Raw genomic sequence first — 16,761 nt, 5'->3', positions numbered from 1 at the left:
GACCAACGGTGGAGAACAACCGCCTTTGACGACAGCAGAGAATATCCAACATCTACAACGATAGACTCGACGATGGCTTTATTACGGGCCTTTAACAACAACGCCATCACGTGACCAAAACAACGTAATCTCTTTATGCTTCTCATTTTCAGCTTTTACCAACACAAAACCAATCGTTCCAACAGAAAACTAATTTTTCCATTACTACAATTAATTCCGACGTTTAGCAATATTACAGCATGGGACGTCAATGTCATAGTTCCTTTAACTTTCCATCGCTTACACATAATACACATCCTTCAAATAATTCCGAAACTCGAAAAAAAAATACACTCAAATTTCCAACAAAGGTTTTTCCATTACCTCATTACCTTTATTTGTGAAAATAATCAATTCACCAACATATGATCTTGTCGAACAATGTTCAGAAGTATACACATCCACCATGACCATTACGGTTTTGTGCAACACGGAGCTAAATGATCCACCAGGCTTCCGTTGCGCTCACTCTGTAAAGTTGACATCCCTTTGAAGGTTTCCCAATGTTAAAATTAACATAGTGTTTTCCTAATCCCTTTGAAGGTTTCCCAATGTTAAAATTAACATAGTGTTTTCCTAACACTCTCTTACGCTTCTTGTTTCTTTTGGATTTCACACTTCCATGCATTTTTTTTCAAGGTAGTACTTCTCATGTAATGCACCTTCACCACATAATGTACGTTCTGCATTCATCGAACACCAAATAGAAATAATGTCTCCTCATAATCTTTAGTGATCTCCATTTCACTATCCTCACTGGATTCCTATACCACCTATCAAACTTCATACATTGTAGACTTAGCATCTTCCTCTTCTTCCAATCCTTTTTTTCCCGTTTAGAAAAACATCCGTTTCCGGAAGCTCTCTCCAAAGCCCCAATATTTGATTCAACCATTTTTTTTTCTCAACATTTTTCGTCTTGACTCATTCTGCTCTACAGCTACCCAAGTTGCCTCTTTACTGCTAGTCGTCCGCAGCAATTCACCCACAATCTCCATTTTCACCATACCCTTTCCCACTCGGGTTAAGACAACTTCAAATTATAAACAGCCTATCTCCACTGTCACAACACATTTTTTTTTTCATCTCTAACAAAGCTTACACACAATACTGTGTAGAAGTACATAATCTACATTAATGTGTGGTGTCCTCCCACACTGCTCCTTTCCACTTCCTCTGCTGCAATTCCCTTTATGTGCTCTCCAAGCACTATAACAAACTCGAATAGTGAGCTAATACAAGATCCCATCTCTGAACTCATAGCACTGACTCGAAAATGTCATTCAATAATATTAACTCTGATATTTCATCAAATGTCCATTTGAGTTTTAAAACTAGTATCCCACACCTTCGTCCACTCGAACAACTCGTCTTTCCATGTGAGTCGAGTAGTTGGTTTAGCCATACTAGCATACTCTGTAACAACTTCCAGTTACTACATACGACTCCAAGAAAACTACGGACCTAAGTAGCATTCTTTTCCATCAACGTTAACTTCTCCTAGTCAACTTATCACTTCAGCTTCTAAGCCAACATGGCCGAGAAATTTAATCTCCCTCAAGACTGCCTCCCGGGCAGAACAAGTTTAACATAACCTTGGGCTCTGATACCAAAATTGTAATACCCGAACTCAATATCCAGAGCTGGTCAACGGGTTGACTTCCTGGCCGGACCCGAAACACTCTTTAAATGCAAAATCACCAGCAAACAACGCAAAATTAACAATTCGCTCAACTAACCTACAAAAAGAGAGGGGTGAGTAATTGATAATTACTCAGTGAGGGAAAGCCTTAGGGCTCCTGAAGTTTCCACACCCAAATACGCTTAGACAATCCCAAAGTCTAAACCTAAGACAAGCAGCAATCATTGTGTCCTAAATCATGTGACACACAAGCATCAAACAAATGGGACTAAGTCCCATATTGTCATGCATTACGGGATTCCTCATGCTTTCGCACTTCATCCTGCACATTTTCATCGCGGTGCATTACGGGATTCCTCATACTTTCGCACTTCTTCCTGCACATTTTCATTGCCGTGCATTACGGGATTCCTCATGCTTTCACATTTCTTCCTGCACATTTTCACTTGCGTATCCGGATTCCTCGTGCTTCTCTCACTTCTTCCACGCATAACAACGCGTTGGCTCGTCAGCTAATCCTGATCAACCTGCATTCCGCGCTCGTAGACCACCACACAACTACAAGGATCTCTCCTTACATGACTCTCTGCGGCTCACCGCATCTACGTGCCCTTGGCACCTATCTCCTCACACACAAGCATTTATTTTACCACAACAAAACACGAATTCACACAATCACGCCATCATCAATCAACACCCATAAAATATCCATTTTAGTTCAATACCTAATTCTAAGTTACTAATTCTCTTTCTTATACTTTAAACAAATATATTTATATATTTATATACTTATAAATATTAATACACTCAACAAATAAATACGGTTACTCATAATATATGCAACTCGTAGGTATACTCAGCTTAAACCTAGACTAAGCAACTATCCAAACACATCTGAATATGTAGAAAACAACGACTAGTCCTCACCTTAGCCACATGAATCGAATCCTCGGTTTAGAACAAACACCAACAGAACCCACTTCAACAAGAACTCTCAATCTGCAACGGTTTAAATAGCAGCAATCCACCAAACCAGTCCAAACCAAAATCTCCATTTTAAATGATTCTGGTAACCTTTTAATTAAATTAAATAGACTTGATTTAATAATTAATCAAACCAAATCTTATAATTTAATAACAATCATCAAACGTCACGATTGCGCAATTGACTTCACGTCCACATGTTAATCACGATCCCATGTTCTCGGTTTAACAGAACTCTCTAAACAAGACCAAAATACACGATTCACCAATATTAAATTAACCAACACAGGTAACCATGCACGACACCACAAATCAACTCACAACTCATGCACGTACGTTCGATAATCAAGTTTCGGTTCTGGACTTAAATAATGAACAAACAACACAACAACAACAACAACAACAACAACACGAGACGTAACGCTTCATCGTTTACCTCTCACGGTGATTAGTCTCGACGCACTGTTAACACGGCGGCAATACTCGTCTACGGACTACGGCGGATCAAGCTCACGGTGGTTAGGTCCTCATGCCACAACAATATAGAACAACACAAAGCGACAAATCAGACAAAGCCAGTAACTTCCTGCGCAAGTTACGAAGAAGATCTTGGTTTCCTTACTTTTAATTGTTTAGACGATGACTACAACTACTCCGGTAACAGTGGTTGCAATCTCCGGCACGATGGTAGACCAAAGGTGGAGAACAACCGCCTTTGACGACAACAGAGAATATCCAACATCAACAACGATGGACTCGACGATGGCTTTAACAACAACGCCATCACGGGACCAAAACAACAACAACAATGGCGGCTCAGCGCTCTCTCGTCTCTCCCACTCTCGGAGGCTGGTGGTTTTAGGTTTGATAATCCCCGATTCTATTTTGCGGCTTAAACGAGAGCACACAGAAAAACCCTCTTCTCTGCTTTAACTTCAATTGGGCCTTTTGTGGGCTGATCTAAGTAACGAAGTCCAACATGCAAAAATCCGGGATGTTACAATCTCTCATTCTACTCTTTCTAGTTACTTCATACTTTCATTGTTTTTGGGATCAAGTTACGTTTGTGACAACTAAAGAAGATTCCATTGAACCTTTTTTGTTATTTCATTCGTTTTTGATGTTGTTCTTTATAATATCAATGTCGTTTCTTTGCATCATGAGCGAGTAATTTTATTTGTTGGGTTTTATGGGGTGATTCAAGGGGAATTCATGGTTCGCTTCAATTAGATTGTTAGATTTTATTTTCGGTTTTGTATTAGAGTTCTTTTGGGACATCTTTATCTTAATGCATGTGCTTGGATTGATCACCAAGTGCTGATCTAGAGAGCGGGAGCGTTAACCGCGTTATCCTACTTCTCCGAACTAGTGTTATACCCGAAACCTCGCGTCGTAACCTGCGTAAGTTGAGTTGCGGAGTTTGGTGAATGTATCGAACTTGTTTTACTAGCTAGTTGACATGCTTCGTTGCCTGCGAAAGTTGAGTAACGGAGTATGAAGACTTTAGACTTTCAATCTATGATAATAGCTTGTTAGTTCATTAGTGTCTTTTAGTTGAGAACCTAGACCGAAATTAGTATTTACTTGTTAGATCTTGACACTTAATATTGCTTAGAACCATGAGAATCCCTGAGATGACTCCCAAACACCCAACGCCTTAGTCTTATAGTTTTAAACCGGTTTTATTTACGCTTTCTTTATTTGCAATAGATATTAGGAAAACCAAACTCCAATCTCTTATTAAGTCTTAACCATAGTTCTTTCTCTTTTAATTCAATTTGTGTTAGCTATTACTCTCTATCGGATCGATCCTAAAATACTACATTGATTAATTGTGCACTTTCAGTCGTCGTGTGGTCTATTCAGGTAAAAGATTTGGAGTGAAATTCCACACACATCATCTAATCCTCTATGAGTCTTCTCAGTTCTCTCATAGCTCAAGATCTTGTCAAGTTGCTTTGTGCCTGCAAACATATGGATCTTCCTATGCTGCTGATCTAATTCAGATTGTAATTCTGAAGATTTTTTTCTTTTCTTTACACAGCTCCTCTTCAAGCTTGTCTGCTTTCGTAGATAAAACAAACTTTTCTTTCATCAGATCCAACGAGTCTTTAGCAATCTTTTTCTCATCCACCAACTCATTATGTAAGGATATAACTAGTGCTTCAAGACGAAGTTTTTCTTTTATCAATACTTGATTTTCCTTTCTGAGAGTAATAAGTGTGTTTCACACTTCTTTGTAGCTCTGAACAATGTCAAGGACCTCTTCACCTTATGATTCTGAATCAGTTACCTCTTCTCTGTTCTCTAATTCAGTGACCCCTACCATAGCCACTAAATTAATAAGCTCTTCTTCGCTGATGCTATCATTATCTGATTCATCCTCAATACTAATCATAGACTTTTCCTTCTTAGGTTTAGAATTACTTACACACTCATCATGTGTGTGTCCAGTACCCTTGCGGATTGTGCACTTGGCATCTCGCAACTTGATCGTTGGACACTGACGGATAAAATGTCCATATCCCTTACATTCATGACACTGCATGTCAGCCTTTTTGTCCTCACCTGTCTTTTTGAATGAACTCCTCTTCTTTTGACCTTGACCTTGTTCTATCCTTCTTAATGCTCGATCAAATCTTCTTACCAACAGGCTCACATCATCTTCTTATCCTTGATCAGTTATGTCTTTGCTAACTGCTAGAGCTATCTCTTTTGGTTACTTAATTCCATACAGTTCCATCTCGTGTGCCTGTAGCATTCCAACCACTTTACCATAACTGAGATTGTCTAAGTCATGAGATACAGTTAAGGCTTTTATCCCATGAATCTTGATGGAAGACATCTTAGAAACTTTTTGACTAACTTCTGATCCTTGTAAGTTTTACCAAGAGTTAAGGCTTCCTGTGCTAGAACACTTAATTTTGAACTAAAGTCTGAAATTGATTCATGATCCTCCATCCTTAGATTCTCAAATCTAGAAGCCAACATATCTTTTCTCGAACTCTGCACTTTTTCGGTACCTTCATAATGGATTTGAAGAATATCCCATGCTTCTTTAGCAGTTTCACATCCATGAATCAATTCGAACTGTTTTCTCTCAATACTGCAATGTATAGCGCTTAAGGCTCTAGAATTATACTTGATCTCTTTTGTTCTTCATTGGTCCAGTCTACCTCGAGTTTAGGTATTCGCTTGCCTGATTCATCCTTGATTGTCGGTTCCTCCCACTTTTCCAGAACAGTCTTCCAAGCAAGACGATCAATACCTCCTATAATGGATTTGATCCTCGACTTCCAAAACCCATAGTTTCCATCATCTAAAACGACTTTATTGTTGTTGATCAGATCTCCGTAGCTCTCGATCTTGTCTACAGAATCTCACTTGTACTATTCCGAACAAGTGCCGCTATGATACCAATTGAAAGTGTGAGAACAAATTATCTGAACAATGAAATAAAGATTTCTTGAAATTCTCTTTTGATTGATAGAAAATCTGTTTACAAGTTTGTTCTAAACATTTTTCTAACCTCTCCAAACTCTCTAAAGAAACCTCAAGCTCTCTCTAAGTTCTTAGCTCTTTTCTTTCTTAAAGACTACCAACGGACCAACCAATGGACCAAAGGACGGTTGGGAGTAACCACGAGATGTACCATGCACGACTCGGAGTAGGGGGTGAATGGAAGGAATAGACACGGGTGAAAGGATTGAACCGTGAATAAGAAAATATATGTATGGACGAGGGAACAAAACCAAGGACGTAAGGACCATGTACCGCGGACGAGAGCTCTGGACGCAGGAAGGAACAAGGGGGAAGCAGAAGAGTTGGCCACCGGCAGGAAGCCACGGGTCAAGAGATTAAGCCCTTCTGCCTGGCGTTTGAGATGCACCCGCCACATGCAGCCAAGATTGCGCCACTTGGCAAAATCCATGCAAAAAATTGGACATTTATCCTGCATGGAAATCGACTCAAGGGCTTATAAATACCCCTCTCAGTCCTCATTTGCGACCCTAGAACTCTAAAAACATATAAAAACTCTCTCAAAATTTTGATTGATGCTTGAGAGAAAGAAACCAAGAGATTTCGATCAAAGGAGAGACAAAGACGAGGTTGCTCAAGCAAGAGGGTAAGGAGAAAGAGGAGGAGCTGTCGATCGGCCGTGTGGTGAAATCAAAGACAATCAAGTTTCTGTTTCAAGAACTGTGAATTATCCATCCTTGTTTGTTTGTTTGCTTGCTTGTTGCATTTTTCTTTGATAGATACATGATAACTAGCTTAAAAATCTATGTAGACTAACATGCATAAACCTAGTTGATTGCATGTTGTCTTGAGTGGGTATAAATTGAACATGCATGCATAAACTAAAGGATAAAAAATCGGGATCTTGATGAGATCATGAGATGCAAATTAATCTTGCATAAATTCGGTTGTTTGAGCTTGCATGATTAATTTTTCCTGAGAGGATGGGTGTGCATGCAAATTTTTTTTGTGAGATATCTTCGGTGAACATGATGAAAAATTATGTTCACTTGATGGGTTAAAAATGCAATAATTTTCTTGTATAATTTATGGAATTGGTTGGTATAGACGATTAAGAGATGAGGAAAAGTGAAATAATAATGCAAGACAAGGTGATACATTTTAAGAATCATTGCACAAAAATTTTATGTGCTTAAAAATGATTGCATGCGTGTAAAAATAACCCTAAGATGCTTGATTTATTTCTTTTCTTGCTTCTTAAGGTTGTGTGGATTTTCTTGCTTGAATGTCTTGAAATTTATGGCTTGAAAATAAATTGTGTGTGTCATAGAAGTAGTTAATTCTTTGTGTCATTTAACTTAGAATTTAGTACTTATTAGCTAGTTCACATAAAATATGATCGGACTAGCGGATGATCTCTGTCCCCAAAAATGAGTTGGTCCGACGAGTTAAACTTTGCGTTCTCGTGGCAAAGACATTTTGGTGCCTACCTAGCTACTATCCTGAACCGCTCCATAACAATGCGGCTAAGTGGGGGAACCGGTTGGTTACAATTGTCATTTCAACTCCGTATGGTTGTGAGGGGAATGGGACAGAGTGACGGACCCTAGGTTGTGGAAGTCTAATGATGTGCAATTCACGTTGATACATTATTAGCAATACTTACCCAATGATGTTGGGAGTGTGGTGGTGTGATAGTCTAAAATGACTAAGTATCTAGAAGTGTGAAGTCATTTGATTATTTCTAGTCTTGCATGTGTGTTGCTTGTTGCCTGCTGTATGTTTAACGCTTCCGCATTGCATGTTCTAATTGTTGATTGCATGTTTAAATGTGTTGATGTGGGGTAGTTGGGTGGGAAAAATGCATGTTAGAGGGATTACCCAACTCACTGAGTAGTCTTAGTTTACTCATGATAATATTTTGTCTTGCAGGTTAGTGTGAGGTGGGTATAGGGGCATGCAAACAAGAAGCCACAAGCCTACTGATTTGTGTAATCTGCGAAAAAAGAGTTAGCGCAGCTTGAACGCAAAAACCGAAAAGCAAAAGCCCAGACCGATGCTATGGCTGACGGAAAAGAAACGGAGGCTCACCAACCCAACCCTCAAGTAGGTATCGTTCAACAACAGCAGAGGCAAGTCCAACAAGAGCAAAACGAAGCTGAACCAAATCCACCAGCAAGGTAAACCACCTTGAGAGACGAGGATGCTCACAACAGGCTGTTCGCGAATCGATCTGCGATTCAACCACCAGCTCCTACGAGGCAAGACTATGAGATTAAGATCAATCTGGTTCAGTATCGTGTGTTCAACGGGTTGCCGTCGGAGAGTCCTCTAGACCACATTGAGGCTTTTGAAAGGTTGACCAGTACGACGAGGTCCAATGGTGTCCCCTACGACTACCTCATACTGACATTGTTCCAGTTTTCTTTGGGGGATAAGGCGCTGAGATGGCTGAATCTTCTGGATCCTGTATCGCTCACCACGTGGGCACAATGCAGAGCAACTTTCCTGAATCACTTCTACACAAAATCGTTTTCAGCCAAGTTGCGAAGAAAAATCACTACATTCTCTCAAGGAGGTATGGAGACCTTTTGTGAATCATGGGAGAGGTTCAAGGAATATTTGAGAGACTGTCCTCACCACGGTTACACCCAAGAGAACCTGATGAACATTTTTTATGGGAGTATCGAGCAGAAGTACCAGATGGTATTGGACACAGCCAGCAGAGGGGATTTCTCCACTAACACCGCAAATGAAGCCAATCTCCTAATAGAAAACCTTACAACAAGCAATAGCAATCACCGTACGGATTACGATCGAATAGTGCGGGTCAATGCTATTGAGACAGATGGTATTAAGGACCTAACTGCTAAGGTGAATCTCCTCCTGAAGAGGGATCACCAAAACGTCAACTTGTGCGAGGAACAAGCTGGGGGTATAAAGACTTCGGAGCCGAGACATGCCATGAAGGTACAGAGGAGATGAACTACATAGGAGGGCAAAGGAATTTTCAAAATCGAGGTTTCAACCAGAATTTTAGGAGTCATCCCACCCTATCCTATAGGAGCAACAATGTTGAGAATGCTCAAGATCAGGTCTATCCGCCGCGACCTCAGCAGAGCAGTTTCGCACAGGGATTTTAGAACAAGGGAACGGGCTTTCGAGGATCGAATTTCCAGCAAAAATCTCAAGTTAACAATTTCTCACTGGGTTATCAAGCACCTCCATTGTAATGACCCGTATTACGAAGTACGTACCGGACAAAGGAAATGAGTTTGAAGGACATAGAAATATCTCGGAAAAATGGAGAAAAAAAAATCTTGAGGAACGACCGAGAGACTTGAGGAAGAGGTATCCAAGTCGCGGAACGGTCCAAGACCGAAGAACGGACGTGAACCGTTGGGACATCCGATTTATTGGACGACGGATGATCAAGGACGATGGTGAAAGGACCAAAAGAAGGGAAAAGAAAGTAATGGCTGTAGAAAAATGATAAGAGGATGTAAAACGGATCAGGAGGACGAAATGGCTACGTACCAATCGAACGGTCAAATTTAGGGGCTTGTCTTTTCCAATCCATGTCTACACTTTGTTATTTTATTGACTAAAAATTATGCATTGTCCATATCTACGCGTATGAATAATGCATACATGATACCAAAAAAATAATCTTTTATCATTTAGCTTTTGTCTAATTGCCTTACAAGATTCCTTATAAAAAAATGTTACACAAATGCTTAACTATGTTGGCATCCGGCATCCCTACTATAAAAACTATATATTTAGGTTGGTTCCTAAACCAGTATTAGGTTAATTTATTGTAATCTTAGACTGAAGCCCTTACTTCTTGTAATGTTCAACCGCGGATTTGTTTACAAAACTAGATTTTTTTCTTTCTTTATCATGTTTTAGGGGTTATATTGTGTTAAGAAAAAACTATTATATATGAATTGCATAAATATGATTGATACTTTGAACAAAAAAAAAAAGATATAACTGATACAAAATAATAATACTATTTTCAATAGTAATCGATTTTAAAAACTAATAATTTTGTTTTGTCGACTTAAGATTTTATTTTTTTTTGGGTGTGTTTTGCTCTTACTTATACTGTTATACATAATTCTTGGAAAGGAGATAATTAAAAGAGAGAAGACTGAAACTTTTTTTTTCTTTTTCATTTTTTTTTGACGGTGGATTCAATGTTTAAGAAGATCATTAGTTGCCGACAAAAGCGAAAAAGAAAACATCATTAGTATAATTGGAAAAAAAAATATAGGGAATAAGGTTGGGTCATACACTCATACGAAATGGTTAGACGCGGAAATAGTTGAGAGTATGAAAGAATGACATGTTCATCAATAATGAAATTAGGCAATCTAAGGACTTTGATCATTTGTTTTGCAATTTAGCTAATGTTATTCTTATACGTTTCTTATTTTCATTAAATACATATACAAATTTGTTCCAACAAATTCTATTTGAAAATGTTAAAATGGTAAGTTTGAAAACCTCTGCATACACTGCAACGAGACAACAAAGGTTGTCTCTGGCATTATTCTTATTCATTATCTCCCCCCACGTTCTACATTTGTCTCTTCCTATAGAAATTATTAACATTCATACCAAAATTTTTATTTACTAAATGTATTTTTAATTTTACTTTAGAGAAACTATGAAACAAGTATTATTTTTTTAAAAAAATTGGTTACTTATATAGGTTAAAATGTAAACTAAAGTTTTTACTAAAATTTAAGAAATGCTTTACGTACTTTCAAACCTTTTTAATAGCTGACAAGTTCTTTTTCTTTAATAGATGATTTTAACTATAAAGTTTATGTGTTTTGTCTTTTTGAGCTAGATCAAATTTTAAATTTTTTAAAGTATAATGTGAGACAACAACATAATTTGATCAAATTTAGTAAGATATTCAAGATTTCTTAAAATTTAGATAATTATTTTTTTTGCCTAGATAATTTGGGTTTGCAGATAAAAAGTCTGTGTATATACGTAACAAATAATCTTATTAGTATAAGTATATAAACTAATAGCCGACTCAACTCAGATATAGAATCACTTTTAGAATTACTCATATACTCAATAAAGGAATTGTTATTTACTTTATTTTTACTTATATGCCGTTAGTTATTAAATCATTATAATCATGTGATGCCGAAATATTTTCTGATTTAACAATACATGTGAATGACGAAACCCATGTGGCGTTCATTTCTGTAAGACAAGGTTAGTTACACAACTAAAAATTATTTACAAGTCAAAATATTAGTATGTAGCTAGTTCAGTTTTCTTGGGCAGTTCATAATGAAATCTAAGAGCGTCTAGTGGTTTGATAGAAATATTATATAAAAGAAAAATATATTTATTCCTTTATCCATTTTTTAAATAATAATAATAAAGTTTTGTTCATCCTTGGTTTCACGTAGAAGCAATGATTGTCACCATCGTGCAACCTCCGCTGATCAAGTATTTTGTACGGGTAGGTCCAGCTTTTTAATCTTATTTCGGGGCCATCCATGCGGATACATAACTTTCAACAAACACACAATGCAAATACATAACCCTCTAACATAATTTACATACTTTGTAACATACTAACATTTTTAAGTGTAGAAATGTTACTTTCTATTATAAAGAAATGTCACACATCGGAAAGGGTGAAAGCTTTTGGACTATGGACAGTTCATTTCCTATCTATTGAATTTGGAGACATTTTCTATTTCTAAACGATGACCTATTACATCACAAGATTTAAAGGAAAATCTATAAATGCCCAACCTGCGAGCGGACAGCTAATGCATTCTACTTATTGAACAGGGTTTTATGGTCGGTCCGCGACCCCTGGATACAGAAGGCGTCCTTGGGGTGCTCTGGTAGTTCTTACTAGGTGGAGACGATGGGGTCGGTCCATGGATTTCCTTCCTTTTGCCGCATTTCACTTAAAGGGTTGAAGGGAAATAGTGCATCAAGCTGTTAGCAAGGGCCAACTTGATCAGTGCTCTTTTTCGCATAGCCTTTTGGTTCTTATTTTTTTTTTTTGATCAAAGAGCCTTTTGGTTCTTAAGTTGCTACATTCGATGGGTATGGACCAAGCGAGCAATAAAGTCACAAATTATTCATATTGTTTAGACAATTAATTAATTATAGTATATAGATAATAAAGTAATTTTGGTAGTTTTATTTAATTACTTTGGTTTAAAACATCTTTTATTTTGATATAGAAAGAATTATAAATCAGTTATACTATATACTATCTTAATTAGATGTATAAAGTGTATACAATACACAGTTGATACATGTATAATTTGTAGTTTTTTGTGTGATATACAGTTAATATGCATAAATTTTAAACTAAAAAGGCAATAATGATGGTTTTGCGTTTGATTCATAATTTTATTAGAATAATAAAAATAATAAAAAAATTTAAATCTTTGATTTTGTAATATGTTTAAAGTTCTTTTTTTTTAAAAATATGTTTAAGATTTAAAAGAATTTTGTGAACGGAATCAATCGATGTGTTTGAATCATCCAATTCATAGATACTTTTACGGGTCTTTTTGGATTTTTTTTTGTTTCCAGTACAATACTTATCTGATCTACCATTGTTCCGGCTGAAGGTCAGATTGGATTAAGAAACACTAGTTTTAGTTGTATATCTTAAACTAGATCATAACCCACGGTACACCGCAGAACAAATTTTTATATATTGTATTTTGATTTAAATTTTTATTTATCTAATTTTAAAAATTTTAAATTTTTATATATTGTATTTTGATTTAAATTTTCATTTATCTAATTTTAAAATTTAGAAATAATTCTTATTTGTAATAAGAAATTGTTTGATTATCATGATTTATATTTTTTAAAAATTATATAACATGTTTCTTAGTTGTATTTCCAAACTAAGTGTGTTTAATTTATATTTATTTATTTTCAAATTTATATTTATTTTTGAAATTTACTTATTTTATTGGAGTTTATTTAAAATAATTTTAAAGATTGCATATACTAATCCTAGTTAAATCAGTTTATTCGACATATCTTGTATTGGTATTGTTAAAAATAGTGAAATAAGGATTTAACTGGTGTTTAAGTATTATATTAATGATATTTTAATTTATAGTAATATCGAAACTCGTCCCATCATACAAACCATCATGCAATATAACCCATCTGTGTTATTTAAAACTTTTAATTTGTTTAAATATTCATAATTTTAGAAATTCTATTAAGTTTAGATATATCAATTTAAAATTCTACTATATAGGGTAGAATTAAAACAAAATCAACTTTACAAACCAAACTAATCATATATAATTTTTAAATTTGGATTCTTATTAAGTGAAGGTTCTGGCTCATTCAGACTTAAATTTATTTTGATTTTATAATAATAAGACTCTGAATTATTATCTAAATATTTTAGCCGAAGTGCTTGCTGAATACACCATTTATAGTAATATCGATTCAAACCCGTCCCATCATACAAACTGTCATGCAATATAACCCGTCTGTGTTATTTTAAACTTAAAGTATGTTTAAATATTCATAATTTTAGAATTCTATTAAGTTTAGATATATCAATTTAAGATTCTACAATATTGGGTAGAATTAAAACAAAATCAACTTTACAAACCAAACTAATCATATATAAATTTTAAATTTGGATTCTTATTAAGTGAAACTTCCGGCTCATTCGGATTTAGATTTATTTTGATTTTATAATAATAAGATTCTGAATTATTATCTAAACATTTTAGCTGAAGTGGTTGGTGAACACACAATTTTTATTTATAGAGTAATATATGTCCGTTTTTTTAATTTTGAGTCACAATATATGCAGAAAATTTTAGATTTTTAATGATTTCATCTATTATATGATGATTCAAAAATGAAAAAATAAAAGCAAACAAAGATGAAAGAAGAATCAAATTTAAATTTTAAGGTAATATTGCCTTTAATTGTTTTTCTATAATTTTAAATAGAATCATGAGTTAAATACATTAGTGAATATTTAAAATAATAAATTAATGGCTTTAACAATAAATGATGGCATACCTGTAAATAAATCCAACTCCAGGATTTATTTCATAAAATTGCTGCAAAAATACTAATATAGATACAATATATTGTATGTATGTCTGTATGTATATCTTGAAGTACAAATTTAATGAGTTGTTTATAAAAAATTGTACTAACGGCTAAATTTTCTAGTATACATGAGTATTCTATCTAACAGTAAATATACTTGCAATAAATAACAGGGCATTAATTAAAAACGCGTAATTTAAGCGTATTATTGCAAATATATATGGTGTGTTGCTCATTAATACTGTATGTAAATCATACGAAGCCAAGTATTAATTTCAAAGTATAAATGTGACCAAAATAGAACAGGTATGGGATTGGAGTATAAACGATTTGGGATTTATCGGATATCATATATGGTCATGATTCTTGATTCTACATGTGCTTATATATGCTTTTTTTTTTTTTTTCAACTTAACGTTAAACTAGAAAATAACTCCAAGATTGGTTGCCCAAACCGGAGGATAAGAGTTTACAAAAGAAGTCTCATAAGATAAAGATTTCGAAAAACGAACCAGACAATTTGCCCGTATGTTTGACGTCTGTGGAATCCGCGACAGCTGGAAGGATGGGAAGGATGATCGGAGAACGTTGAAATCGTCCAAGAGGTTGGAGAAAGTGGGCCATTCATCAGGAGACTGCACCATCGCCACTAATTCCGACACCTTCCAAGAACCATCAACCTGAGAACGGGGAAGAGGATCCCGAGATTCCTCAGGCAGAGGATCTAGGGCAATTGAATAGAAGGACTTAGCCTCTTCCCATAACAATTTATCATTGTCCGCCTGATTAATAACCTCGCTTGGTTCTGCCTCACAACCCTGAAAAACTTTTTTATTCCTATCTTTCCAAATTGACCAGACAATCCATGGCAGACGAAGACGTATACTCGGAGTGCCCGCCTGTGAAAACACCCGCCAAAATATATAATCTAGATTCGTGTATATGGAACCAGAAGGAAAATCCCCGGAAGTAAAGTCAACGGAAGATAAATCCCAGATCCGACGAGAATGAGAACACTCAAATAGTGCGTGATTGATAGTCTCCACCTCCGAACACCCCGATGAGCAAGTCGTTCCATCACTGGAAGGGAACCAGAGGTAATCTACCAGAAAAAATGTTGAACCTTCGAGGGAACCTCCAGTTTCTAAGCCTGTGCCCTAAGGGCCATACAAGACGGCCCAAATTCAACCTTTGTGATTAATTCACGTGCTAGCCGATAACCCAACTTTACCGAATATTTCCCCGATTTAGTATAGTGCCAAATCAATTTATCCAGTTTGTAAACTTTACTGATCTCCATAGCTTGAATAATTTGAATGTCTGTTGGGTCCATAAACTCCTCAAGAATTGGCATATGCCACTCCTTAGTAATAGGATTAATTAAGTGATTAACCCTTAAATTGGGATGTAACAGGCGACCTCTGCCATTAGCCCATTAGCCGGTCTTGGCTGATTATCCGGTATCCAGGGATCTCGCCATACCAAAATATGACATCCTGAGCCTATCGCCCACCTTGCACCAAATTTCACCAAGCCTTGAGTAGAATAAATACTCCTCCAAGCAAACGAGGGGGAATACGGCTTCTTAGCGTGTAAAGGGTGTTTATTCCGAAAGTATCTGCCTCGCATGACCCGAGCCATTAGGGATTCCGGGTAATAAATTAACCGCCAATATTGTTTAGCCAACATTGCATCATTAAATTGTTCTAATGTACGAAAGCCCAACCCGCCGTCGCCCTTGTCCTTACACACCTTATCCCAGGCTACCCAGTGCAATCCTCTTGCTTTATCGTTAGATTTCTGATGTTCATATATTTTACCCTGTTTTCCCTTAATATATTCACATCTTTTGCATCCTTTGCTATCCTTTTTGACCATTATTACATAGTTTTAGGATTTTTCTTGCATTACAGTGTAGTTGCATTGCATTTGCATCTTTTCTTGCATAAACAGGTGATTTTGGAGCCTAAGGAGCATGGAAGCAATGCTGAGGAGAAGTGAAGCAATCATGAGGAGAAACCAAAGGAGTTAAGGCTGGAGAACCAAGGTCCGGAGTCCCACTCGACTGCCCACTCGACCAGACACTCGACCGTGTGCTGAGAGTGACTCGACCGAGTGGAAAGAGCACAAGAAAACCCAACTCAACCGGTCACTCAACTGAGCACCGGGTGAAGTTGGCCGAGCCGCCTGGCTATTTTGTCTTTTAGCATTTTTAGGGCTTCCCCTCCTTTTTCCTATTTAAGGACCTTGTACCCTGCAGCCACAAGGGGGCAGCTTTTTAGATATTCTCAAACCTAGTATTTTACCCTTTTTGGAGATTTATGATTTTTGCACTTTTATTTTCTTAGATCTTGTACCTCTTTTGAAGGAGAAAACACAAGATTCTTCATACTTGTTTGTTTCATAACTTTCAAAGTATCAAGAATTCGAGTTTGATTCCTTCTCCAATATTGTAGATCTTTGTTTTATCTTTGTAATCATGCAAGTTTCGTGTTTTTCTGGGTTTATGA

At 36.3% G+C, this 16,761-nt stretch overlaps 1 non-coding gene across 1 annotated transcript; it reads right to left on the bottom strand.

The window, feature by feature from the left end:
• Positions 1-8,689: 8,689 nt before the first annotated feature.
• LOC147950229 (small nucleolar RNA R71) lies at positions 8,690-8,793 on the bottom strand. Its single transcript, XR_015565527.1, has one exon. It is a non-coding gene; the product is annotated as a small nucleolar RNA R71 (small nucleolar RNA).
• Between the last annotated feature and the right edge of the window lie 7,968 nt (positions 8,794-16,761).

Source organism: Camelina sativa, chromosome 1 (genome assembly GCF_030686135.1).
Source record: "Camelina sativa cultivar CO46 ecotype springtype chromosome 1, ASM3068613v1".
Taxonomy (NCBI): domain Eukaryota; kingdom Viridiplantae; phylum Streptophyta; class Magnoliopsida; order Brassicales; family Brassicaceae; genus Camelina; species Camelina sativa.
The sequence above is the reverse complement of the archived record's forward strand: the minus strand, read 5'-3'. Positions and strand labels throughout refer to the sequence as shown.